The sequence below is a fragment of the Haliotis asinina genome, chromosome 7, assembly GCF_037392515.1.
Source record: "Haliotis asinina isolate JCU_RB_2024 chromosome 7, JCU_Hal_asi_v2, whole genome shotgun sequence".
NCBI classification, from domain to species: Eukaryota; Metazoa; Mollusca; class Gastropoda; order Lepetellida; family Haliotidae; genus Haliotis; species Haliotis asinina.
This window is the reverse complement of record NC_090286.1, coordinates 44,337,679-44,350,196: the sequence shown is the minus strand read 5'-3', so window position 1 is coordinate 44,350,196 and position 12,518 is coordinate 44,337,679. Positions and strand designations below refer to the sequence as shown.

Here is a 12,518-nt window from a genome sequence, read left to right as displayed (position 1 = left end):
TTTTAAATCATTGTATACTTAATAAAAGGGAATTAATTAATTGTATTCAGACCATATGTTCTCTGAATTGTTTAAGTCAACATTCAATCTGCCACATCAGCTGCGTGATGTATGTTTACATCCCTCATGCTCAAATCACACAGATATCCCTGGAACGTCCTCGCATCGACTGAACAGGGAATACTCTTCTTGTTATCATCGTGTACTTAAGACTGTTTAACAGGAGCTGTCTGTCTGAAAAGAACCAACAACAAACAAACAAACAAACAACAAAAACAAGACAAAAACAAAAACAAATGTATGGTTTTAAGACTATTATCTCAGAACAAGAAACACAAACTGTTCTGCAGAATTTGACTATTTAAAGAACTGTTCATTAATCATATTTGGTTACAGATCTTACAGAGGATGTACATACGGGCCATCGCCTTGGGGTCCCGATCTGTTCTTGTCAGGGTTCTTAATAATAATTCTGAGGAAACATTTGCCTCCTAGAATCGCATCTTTACTAAAACTAACATTACATTTGAACACTACCGAAACGGCAATGAGTATTCAAAGCTTCAGGTTATTTGATCTGTTCCAGTTTACACATAATCGTGGGGTATACAGAAAAGATCTACAGTACTTTTTGCTGAAGGTGCACATTAGTGGAGACCTCAGTTGGCCGGTCAGATCGTTGACGCTTTATGGTGACGACTAAATTTATGTGCTCTAACCTGCTTAAAGTAAAAATAAAAACCGTTTTACTTATGGTACTGTCACGTGGAAAGGAAAGTCGAATACCACATACAGTCAAAGAAATTCAAATGAAACCAGGAAACCCACATCAAAGACTAAACCGAGTTACAAGACAAAACAAGTGGCAAGTGTATTAGTATCTGAGGCCGTATAACCCATTCTACTAAGACATAAACAACTGCACACAGTACACACATCGATGTATCATTCACAGCGATATCAAAGTTTGTTTTTCAAATACAACGGCAAAGATTTAATAAGATTAGTGTCAGTAGATATTAGCAGTTGATACATGTTTCAAGGAGACGAATTCTTATAATATTATAATCAAGTTGTCTGCTTGTCTTATAATAAGCACAAAAAATAAAAGGTGAATATTCGAATACTGGAAACCTAACATACTTTACAAAATTTTCACAATTTCATATCCAGCCCTGGGATACTTTGATCTGTCCATTTGAGTACCTCTGCACCAGTGTCTAATAAAACAACTACAGTATACTGAATAATTAACACACAAGTAACTTCTGCTTGTGTCACCGACAAATGCATTGCGTGATGTTCTTCTGTAGGCTCTGACGACACTTCTTCAAAAAAACCCCAACAGTTTGAACCTTTTCTATTGACAGTCTGAATGTATGACCTCTATATGTCTGAGTCGTATTCGAGGATTGGAGAAACTCCTGAATCAAATATTTAGGTACAGAATGAAATGGTAACGAAGGAGAGATGTCATTAATCTGTAGACAGGAAATACGCCTTCTTAGCCTGAACACCTGAACAGACATACACCCTGGACCAAATCAGTCTTGAGTAAAATATGAGTCTGAAATCTGTATAATGCGAAACACACTTTCATTCCGTAGCAGCACACGACTACAGCTCTGTCCTGTGCAGTGAGTCACCATTTTTAAATGCTACTACATCTAACTTATCCAAATTTGCTTCAAAGTCCCATTTAATACAAACTTTCGCAAGAAAGTCTAATTCCTATGCAGTCTTAAAACTGCATCACCAACCAAAGAAGCATCATCGGCAAGTGAAATTAACAAACTTCTCTTTCATGGTCAGTATCTACGGGAATCATTAAATATCATAAGTTTGATTGACATGGTAAATATATGGGGACACGTATCTCTCGATACTACTCTGCCAAAGTAATCTGTCACCAAAGTAGTCTTGGTAGTACTGAACGCATGGTACCATATGATAGTTTGGACTATACATTCCACATAGTATGTCAAACTGGACACACGTTATTAGTACAACAATCTGGATTATATACAAGTACAAGAGTGAAAAGTGATATCATCATTGGTCATAAGAAGCCCCTCTATGAAAGGGGAAACAGTTGTACAACTGAAGAATATCATAAGCAGTTAAATAGTGACGAAAGCAGGTATTTGTGTAGACGAAACCATAAAACTCCCCTCAATAACACACGTACACCTAGAGAAAACAGACGGGGTCCAAGAATTGGCATCGGACCTACTTTGTGTCACTGATTGGTAAAAAATGAGAGGTACTCATTAGACAAACTAGATTACATTAGAAATGAATATCTGAGTTGCAATGTCGAAACAGATAATATCAAATATAATCCCCCATAATTATAGCGTGTATGTTCTCTCGTTGTCCGGAGGTTGTGTAGATGCATTTTCCAGTACACATTTCATTTGATGCCCCGTATTTCCTTCAGAACATCAGCTAAAATTGAAATACCCTGAAAAATACAAACAAAACTATTTTTCAAACAGGACATGACAATGAAAATGTAAAATCTTTCCTTTGTATTCATTAAACACACAGCTAATACGTTAGGCTGCAGGGGTAGATGGGTAGAATTCCAAGTTAAGAGAATGGTGAGTACTCAAGCAAAATTATGTTTCCGGAGGCCGACACGGGTACAAGAACATGAGTACACAGCTACCCATTTATAAACATAAATCAGCCGGTGAAATGTGGTGGAAGTAAAAGTCTGGTTAATTCATAAATGCTACGGCAGACACCAGAAATTGGTGTATCCGTGCAAGGGAATAGAACTCGGGCCTTCGTAAATCGATCGCTTTAACCACTTCGCTGCCATATCGCCCTAAACATCATATGAATAGGACAATTGTGCAAAGAGCATTATTATTTGGCATTCACCAGACAGCGGTTTTTCGACCAATCAGAATTGGTCTTCAGCAACCCATACTTGTCGTAAGAGGGTGGTCAGGCTCGTCTACTTGGCCGGCACATACCATCATATCGAATACTGAATATTTTCTTCTCCTGAACGGATCTTATTGGACTCGCCCTTAAGTAACTCACACATCAAACCCTTTGATGTGTATTGGACTGGAATCAAACTCTTACTCACCTTTTCCATTTGTTCATCAGATATCCGCGAGTAGCTCAGTCGGATATTGGGTCGAGATGCTCTGTCCAGGGCGAAGATGAACCCGTCCATGACGAACACCTCCCTCTCCATCAGTCTGTCCACGACAGGTTCGGACTTGTCCACGCCCAGTAATGTTACCCACTGGAACATGCCTCCAGTCGCCGGAGTCCACTCACACAGACCTGGATTCATTGATTAAATTTCATTATATACACTGCCTGAGCAACACTGGACTTCCTAAGACAACGTGGCATCCAAACCCTACAATAGACTGCACCCAGTCCGCACTAAAGCCCAATAGTATACCTTTGGGACGAAATTCAAAGAAGACTGAATGACCTCCAACCAAGGCCAACAACTGCGGCTGGACTCGATCAGTCATTTTGCAGAGTGGCAATGGCCTTTAATCAGTCGGCTAATTCATTCCATGTATAGATGTGATACAAATCAGTCATTGATGACCATGAACGCCACACTTAGGGTATCTCAATGGTACGATTTGGGGTGATTTGTTTGTTTGAACTCTAAATGTAATTCCCGAAAACGTGTAAAACATAATTGTCAATTCAGTTTCGATTGTTGATTAGAGTGAATTAGTGTTTGATCTTTATGAAACCGTTATCAGTGCGACATTTCTCTTGGTGTTAAGTTTGTGAAAAATTAAATATTAATCTAAATTTCATCAGATGGTTTACCATGGATTCTTACCGTGACCCGATTTGAAAAAAAAATGGACGGAACATGCACGCAAATCAGAACGGAATATGTTTTGTAGATCAAGACATTGCAGTGTATATGTACGTAAGAAATGTTTATTGTACCTCGGAGTTACCGGTATTAATACGTGTGTGTGTTTACCTGTAAGATGTCTATCCATGTATGACAAGAGTTTTTCACGTTTCTCCTTGTACAAACTTGCCACTTTTTGCATATGGCTGAGGAATTTGTCGTGGCCCCAGGTGGTCACAACCTTGGAGATTATCACCTGTAATGTATAAGAATGGTAAAATATACACGTATTGTATACGAATGTGAGAATATGAACAATAATACAACACGTCAATGTACCCGATGGCTTAAATACCAGATAAGGGTTAACTGAAAACGTGTTTCATTTTGGTGAAACGTCCACACGGGGCACTACGCTGACAAACACAGAGAATGGTCGAACCTGATTTTGAACAAATTACCATAGATCGCCTGATATCACTGGACCTACCGTGACCCAGAAGTCGCGAAGACAGAGGACTTGGAAGACACTTAGGCGAGACATGGCAGGTGGATTATATACTCTGGAACTTCAAGGTGATGGAAGAGTGAGACGTGGCAAATGGATTCTATAGTGTTGAGCTACGAGATGTTGGAAGACGAGTAGGTGAGATGGATTCTATAGTGTGGGACTGTGAGGTGTTGAAAGACGAGTAGGTGAGATGTGAGACATGGATTGTATAGTGTGGGACTGTGAGGTGTTGAAAGACGAGTAGGTGAGATGTGACAGATGGATTTTGTAGTGTGGGACTGTGAGGTGTTGAAAGACGAGTAGGTGAGATGTGATAGATGGATTCTATAGTGTGTGACTGTGAGGTGTTGAAAGACGAGTAGATGAGATGTGACACATGGATTTTGTAGTGTGGGACTGTGGGGTGTTGAAAGCTGAGTAGGTGAAACGTGACACATGGATTGTATAGTGTGTGACTGAAGTGTTGGAAGACGAGCAGGTGAGATGTGACAGATGGATTCTATAGTGTGGAACTGTGAGGTGTTGAAAGTCGAGTAGGTGAAACGTGACACATGGATTCTATAGTGTGGGACTGCTTTTCACCTGAGACAATGAGCTCGGCCCCCCTGTCGTGGGATGTTGTATAATGGTCATTTTGTCCACAATCTCCTTTGGTCCAAACAGGATACCAAGTCGACACCTTTCAACACGATATCGGAGAAATAGGAAATACCAAAGGACTTTTACTGAATATTTGAAAATACATAAATAGATTAAAAATATCCATTATAATAATGATTGATTAAACCTGCAGCGCTGTTTCACCAACATGGTCGTGTAAGGATTATGATGAATACCGTTTTAAGTGAAAAATACATTCATTTTGAAATGTGTTTACATTGTAACTGAATTTGTTATTCCGTTCGATGCTAAGGAGATCTTAATTCTTTACATTCCCATGCGATCGGGACAGTGTTCGTCAGTAAAAATCTTATAGAGTAAAGTAAGTTGCAAAGTTGCACCTGTATCCTCTAATTCTCGATGTTACAGTGTTAAGTTATGAGTTATCGACACTGTTACAAATGAAATCAACACCAGTGTTAAATTATTAGAAAATACGTTACAAGTGAAAGACATAACATTGTTAACAGCACAGGTTATCATCACCTTGCAAATATTAAACCATCAACATAGTTACATTCCTACAGAGCAGGTATAAACCACCGATACAGATAATATCAGATCTTCAGCAATGTTACATGGGTGGGTTTGATTACAGGTTATCCAAAACGTTAAAAATTAAACGATTTTAATATCATCACGTAAAAACTAGTAATTTCATTACAAAATCAAATAATTAAAATTGCAACACGGTTCATATTTGAATATCTTTACCCTGGGGATAACGTCTTCGAAAACGAGTCAGCTCGTATGACACGCCCATCCGTATCCATGGACAGGAAACTCGGAATGAGAGTCTGCATGAAATACCTTCACAATTTACTACAAACATGAACTGACAATACAAACTATAATAAGCATCGATCTAGGATTTGACTTTCATACGTACATGTTACATACGATTTTATTTGTTCTTTAACGCCGCACTAAGCAATATTCCAGCTGATCAACATCATGATTATCGATCTACGATACTGGGATACGAAGACATGTGTCAGCCAAGTCAGCGAGCCTGATCACCCGATCTCGTTAGTCGTCTCCTAGGACAAGCATGGGTTACTGAAGACCATTTCTAACCCTGAACTTCACGGGTCTGCAAGTTCTAGCAATTTGGATGGATTGTGCTCCGTCTGGGATTCAATCCCAGTCTCTCAGCGTGAAGCAGCTTTTCGCCAGCACATAAAGTAAGCACTTGAGCTTGCATGGGTTGCATGATTACCACGTCTAATTGGCATCCTCAAGTATATTTATTTATATTTGTCTAAACGTAATTAGACATATATATTTCTTTAAGCATTTGTAATATGTATTTCATTACTTAATACATGGAATGGCAAATAAAAAACAACTGACACTTTGTAGGAAATAGTACGGGTCGTCTTCCAAGATGAGGATGTTAAATTCTTGGCAAACTTTGTAGATGTCTTTCTTCCGTTGTTCGCTCAAAGTCATCCCCGTCGGGTTGCTGGCCGTGGGGACGGTGTACATCAGATGGGGGCGTCGTCCCTGGCTCCCTTCGTCCCACTCCGACAATACCTGTCTCATATGAACAGGGTCCATCCCTTCTTTATCCCTCCGGATTCCAATACCCCTAATGTCCCGTGGCAGGTACTGAAGAGGAAAGACGGTGTCATCGTCATATTGGGGGTTTAACTTAACGTTTTGTTTCTAGTCGCGTCAGTTGGTGAGTATATGAGTGAGGTGAATAGGGGTGATGTCGGAGGGGGCGGCGTAATGAGAGAGAGAGAGAGAGAGAGAGAGAGAGAGAGAGAGAGAGAGAGAGAGAGAGAGAGAGAGAGAGAGAGAGGAGAGAGAGAGAGAGAGAGAGAAGAGAGAGAGAGAGAGAGAGAGAGAGAGAGAGAGAGAGTTTGCGTGAGAAACGAGGTGAGGTGGGTTTGGTGAGTAAAAGGGAAAGATGGAATTAGTGTGTGTTTAGGTGAGTGAGTCTAAGAATGATGGATTGGTGAGGCGATTTAGCGGGGATTGTTTGGGCCAGTCGGCCACACTGAAGGCGAGTAAAAGGGTGAGTATTGGTAAGAGTTTCGGTGTTTTGTCTAGCGGCAAAGGACGGAGCGTGTATATTTGTGCAAGTGGGCGATTAGGGGTAAGAGGGAAAGCGGTGAGTCACAGGGTTTTGAAAGGATGTTTATTATGGGGAGTGTGGATGAGTTAAGGTGAGTGATATAGATACAAGAAAACACTTACCATGGGGCTTAATGTCTGGTAAATCACTTCTTCCGCGAGAAAACAACCTCCATTTTCCACAAACATTCTGAGGGACTGAAAGAAACCCATCCATCAAAATTAATTTACTCAAATCGGAACAAACTATCAGCTTCACCGGTCGTGGCACCATGATACACACGTGATTAAGTTAAACCTGATGGTCTCTTAAATGTTTATTTGAGAAAGAGAGTGGATATATAATAGACCGAAGCAACAAAAGAAACCCAACTCTTGCTCTTTGCCAAGTTTTCAAATAGGAGAAATAAGCATGTACGCTTATTTTTATGAGATTTTATGTTTTTCGAAAATTGCTTTTCTTTTGTTGTTCAGTATAATTAATGTTATTATAACACTGACGAAGTCGATGTATTGGAAGGCAATAAAAAGGCAATATATAGTGTTTCACCGACGTGTTGCCTTTGTGGCACAACGAAATTCTTGATAATGGAGTATTTTTATTATTTAAATTCGTATGCATGTTTACATTGAAGATGTAAGACAAAGATGAGGACACGGTTTACCTCGACCACGCCCCACCGTCCTCCGCAGGTGAGTATCAAGTCGAGGGATGAGGGGAGGCCCCTTCCGTCCATTGTTGGGGGGGTTGTGTACACGTTTGTATAACTCCGTCACCCAATCTGAGATTTTTGTCATCCTGGCGTTCAAGGATACAAATTGTCAAACATAACAACAACAATAGTATTCCTTCTGTATTGCCCCAAAGCGTGGTCATATCACTACAAGGTATTACTTAGGGGCGGTTGGGTGGTCTTGTGGTTAAAGCGTCCGTTTGTCACGCTGAAGACCCGGGTTTGATTTCCCATTTAGGTACAATATCTGAAGTTAATTTCTGGTGTCCCCCGCTGTGATTTTGCTGGCATACTGCTAAAGATGACATAAAACTATACTCACTCATCTCATTACACTGTGCCTATTGAGTGGAACCTCTCACATTTCCATCAAAAGCCTTAGCTACAATCCCCTCCCCCTAACCCCGATAAACAAACAAACAAACAAACAAACAAACACACACAAGCAAAACCACATCAGTATGGGGCAAGATCAGAATGCTCGAAATTCTCTGGAACATGCAGTCATACGGGATCATCCAAACATCTCAGGTAAGCTCTCAATCACTGATGCTTGTCATTTGTGTTAATATTTCGGTGGGTCTCAGGTAGGTCTACCAAAAGAAAGGAGAGAACATCGAGTAGCTTTACGGTATAGATAATCTGTGCTGAACAACCCGTATCGAAGTCCCGTTTATTTACACTGGTCTGACTTCTGACTGAAACAGGGAATTCTTACCCCTTTGATCTTGTATACTGCAGAGTAGTTTTCATCTCCGAGGGAGTGATTTCTACTTCTTCACCGTCACTGCAATAAAAGAGCATTCAGCATTTTTCATGAGTTTAATGTGTACCGATTAGCTCTGACACTTATGAAACTAAGCATTCATCAATGTCCAAAAATGTTCACGAAACTTAATTAGATACATCTATATGTTTGTAATAGTCTAATAGTGTGACGTACATGTATTCTGAATTTTAAACATGCGGATGCCGATGGTACGGCAAAACAATTTCAGTTAATTAACAAGTATATCAAAGCAGTTTGTTTCAGACCTTCATTTCTTCGCTGCAGTTGATCAGATTGTAACTGTTCCCGTTTTAATAACACTTAATTAATTAGAACGGGCTTCAGAGATAAAAGCTTGTTTGTTGTTTAACGCCACGCGAAGCAGAATTTCAGCTTCGTCGAAAGCCAAAGCAGTTGTGGGAAATGGGTTGCTTTTATTACCACAGTCAATGTTTCAGCCAAAGGCACAGGCGAAGGCTAGCACGTATTAGAAACCTGGACGTCACCCTCAAAATTTCAAAAGCTATCAAAATGTTACAAAACTGAAAACACAGCTAAAGTGACATACAAAGAAAGGTATGCACTTGGTTTTGTTAATTTTCCAAACAATAACGTATATATTTTGAAAAGTCTTTTGATAGTGACAAGTACAAAAAACTGAGCAAACGCGGTGACTTTCTAATCCACCTAACCTGGACTACTAGTGGTGGATATCATGAGCATTGTGTTATGTATACTGCAATCCAAATCAAAAGTCAACATATCTGATCACCATATCTAGTCACGTTATATTTCCCGACAAACTCTTGATTCTGGGAACATATTCTAATCTAGCTGTATTACAAAGTATATATCGATCACCAAGGTTCGGGTTGTAATCCACTAAACCATAACAGAATTTCACTGCTCGTTATTACGAGAAACAACAGGTTTTGTTACCTTAATGTTAACGTTGCCTTGAGAAGAGGAAACTGTACGCTGTTTGGGAACCCCCCATCCAGCGATATGTGTCCAGCAGCTGGCGTCTTATTCTTCTGCTCTGAAATCAAAGGAGTGAGTGAATATGATTTTGGATAGAGCACTAGCTGAAACCTTCAAGATAAATTATACAATAAATTCGGAAAGTTCTAAATTGAAATAGGAAACCCGAATTTAATGTATTTTAATAATCGGAAGGCGATACTCGAATTCAGAACCTGAAGCCACTACCTTCTAGTTGAAAGAGGAGGGTGGATTAAAACAGCCCCAGTGAAATATTATTTACTCTTCGTAATTCAAAAGGTATTGATTTTCATTTTCTGTTTTCAGCCACACTTTGGCCCTAGAACGGGAAAAATAGATCAACAGCTATTACTGATGATAACCGAATGTTCCCAAAATGAACATGTCCAGTTTTTACACTCCAAAAATTAGGAAGAGTTAGTAAACAAGCAATATTTTTGGCGACGTAATAATGCTTCATATTCGCAAAGCTAAAAAAATAACACATGACTTTAATTTGTTCATTCAACTGATTGAATGCATGCACAGACAGGTGTATTCTTGCAACCATGCGATATGTGCACCTTACCATTTTATATAATTATCATACATGTATACATCATACATAGGTTTTACATAATAATGACGTAAACTTATACCTCTAATGTAACAGAATGCAACTGCAGTGAAAATATGGTACACTTCAGTTCAGTTAGAGTGAGTGAGTTTATTTTTACGCTGCTTTTTTTCAACAATTCAGCAATATCACGACAGGGAACACCAGAAATAAACTTCACACATTGTACCCATGTGGGGGATTCAAACCCGAATTTTCGGCTTGACGAGCGAACGCTTTATCCACTCGGTTTCCCCACCGCCCCAATCTAAGCACGAATATATACGAGCGACATTAGATACGTGAGGGGGTTATTGAGCTACGATCGCCACAATGACCACCTATCGGGGCTTCACGATCGCATGTTTGTAGTGCAACCCGATTCCTTCGATATGTAACCACAATAATCACATTCCTCCCCGGCAGTAGCCATTATTCGGCAGTTTGCGATTATGACCCTTGGTAGTGCAAAAACGAAAAACAAAAAAAGCTTTGGCTCGAATCCCTTTTCCTTTGTCACCTCGAAGACCCAGGATCGATTCGATTCTGGTGTGCACCGCCGTGATATTCTGAAATATTTCCAAAAGCGGCGTAAAACTAAACTAGCTCACTCACCTTTCGTCCTGGTTTGTCTGCATTATACTCACTTACTTGGGTGATGGACTGTCTCATCTCTGCTGCCAGGGAATGCACCTGGTGTAGTCTGGTGGTTAAAACGTTGGCTCGGGCCCGGGTTCGATCCCTACATTGGTACAAAATGTGAAACCCACTTCTGGTGTCCATCGCTGCGACATTGCTGGAATATTGTTTCCATGTAGGGATCGAACCCAGGCCACAAGCAAACGCTTTAACCAGTAGACAACGCACGGCCCCTCACGGCAGAGAGAAGATAAACTAAACTATAACACAGTTCATCAAGCATATGATCACTGCACAATACCCAGTGAACCAGCAGGAGATCGTCTGACAAAAAGACTTGGTCGCTCGAAACTAGAATTAAAAACCAAAACAAAAAAGGACCCAAAACCGAACAACAAGCGCACACCCCCCCCCCCCCCAAAAAAAAAAAAAAAAAAAAAAGAAAAGAAAAAAAAAGAAAAACAATTTTAAATACACCCCCCCCTTAACAAAACCAAAAAACCCCCAAAAAAACAAAACAAAAACAAAACAAAACAAGAAAACCCAAAAAACCCCAAAAAAACCCAAACATCCAAAATACTTACCCACATAGCGCCAGACAGGTGCCGGCTCAGTCCGCCGTGTCTCCTCAGTGAAGAACACACTATAGTCTGTAATACGCTGGCCGTTACTGCATTCATTACTGTAACGACATTTGAAGGAAGAAGTTGCATATTTAATACCTGGGATGATGTTGGAGTGATGTACACGTGACATTGTCTCACAGGAAAGCATGCACACGCACGAAAATTGCAACGTTATTGAAAGGTGTCAGTTCAGTCGAATCTTTAACAGCCTTATCAGTTCCGATTTAACTTGATTATACATCTGTTCTAAAGTATTAATTCATCGTTAACACCCCGTGAGGAAATGAGACGACCATGCAAAACCGCAAGCTGTTGCCTGTTTCGGTAAATTACGGATAAATAACACATGTTTACATATGGACTGGGTAACTGTGGCTTCTATATTTACGTTAGAAAATCACAAACGACTAAACTGCACCAGCAGTTCGATTAATGAATAGCAATTACCTCTGCCCCTCCGCCATGCTGCGCTGTATGCCGGTGTGTTTCGCTTAAAACGGAAGTCTGATCTGCGTCACTAAACCAACAAACGATCCATACCGTACTATGTGAAATAAATCCCTTTTCTATACTGATAGGGGTTTCTGGGACACTCGTTGAAGGAAGACTGGATACGTCGAGAACGCCCTCTTGTGATTTGTTTTACCTTAAAACAAAAATATAAAGATGTGAAACTTTATGGTTATAGAGCGTATATCGGCGAACACGTGCAACAAACTAGAAAGCAGCATATATGAAAGTGTATGAGTACAGTACTATTAAACCATGGGTCATAATCGGAATCAATGTAGGATTCGAATACAACAAAAAGCCAGACCGATCATCACCATGGCTCTTTTCGTCAATGCACATCTAATTGTCTATGCCCAGAATCGCATTTTTCTCTTTGAACAGCGAATTGTGTGACAGTCTCTTTTTTCCTGACCTGTAACAAACAGTGTTACCGACGCACCGCTACAAGATAGCTCACGGTATTGTGAAATCTTGAGAGGTCATCTTCAAGCTGAAGCTCCACACGTAGGTCGGTACATGAATAACATGACATGT

General features: G+C 40.1%; 1 pseudogene; it reads right to left on the bottom strand.

Moving 5' to 3' along the window:
* Positions 1-283: 283 nt before the first annotated feature.
* Positions 284-11,937, bottom strand: LOC137290365 (kynurenine/alpha-aminoadipate aminotransferase, mitochondrial-like; annotated as a pseudogene).
* Positions 11,938-12,518: the final 581 nt, after the last annotated feature.